We start from the raw sequence: 504 nt of genomic DNA on the forward strand, positions 1-504 counted from the left end.
TGTTTTTCTTTCTTAAGTAAGCTCAGCTTAATGGAGGACATGTTTGAACTTTCTGAGCGCATACCAGCTAATAGTGCATTCAGGGGAGGTGGCCTGGGCTGGGACAGGAGCCTGGGGGGCTGATTTAGGATTGGGAGGCTGTCCCCTCTTTATACTTCTGTCCCTGCCCCACAGCAAGGTAACAGCACACTGCTGTCTTGTTGGGCTGTCTGGGACAGGTCGGTGTTAAGGATGACAGTTTTGACTTCTACCATTTTCGTGTACTTACCATGGGGCCGGAGCTGTGCTAAGTGCTTCACTTACATTAGTACTCAAACAGCCCTGGGGTGATTGCACTATTAAGCCTCTGCTGCGGATGAGGAAAACTGTGTTCAGAGAGGTTAAATGAGTTCCAGGTATGCAGCTAGTCCATGTGGCATTTTGCATAAAGTAGAAAAGGGAGTCTTTTTTGGGCCGGCCCGGTGGCGCACTGGATAGTGCGCCGCTTGGGAAGCGCGGCGGCGC

Source organism: Galeopterus variegatus, unplaced genomic scaffold (genome assembly GCF_000696425.1).
Source record: "Galeopterus variegatus unplaced genomic scaffold, G_variegatus-3.0.2 Scaffold2060, whole genome shotgun sequence".
NCBI lineage: Eukaryota > Metazoa > Chordata > Mammalia > Dermoptera > Cynocephalidae > Galeopterus > Galeopterus variegatus.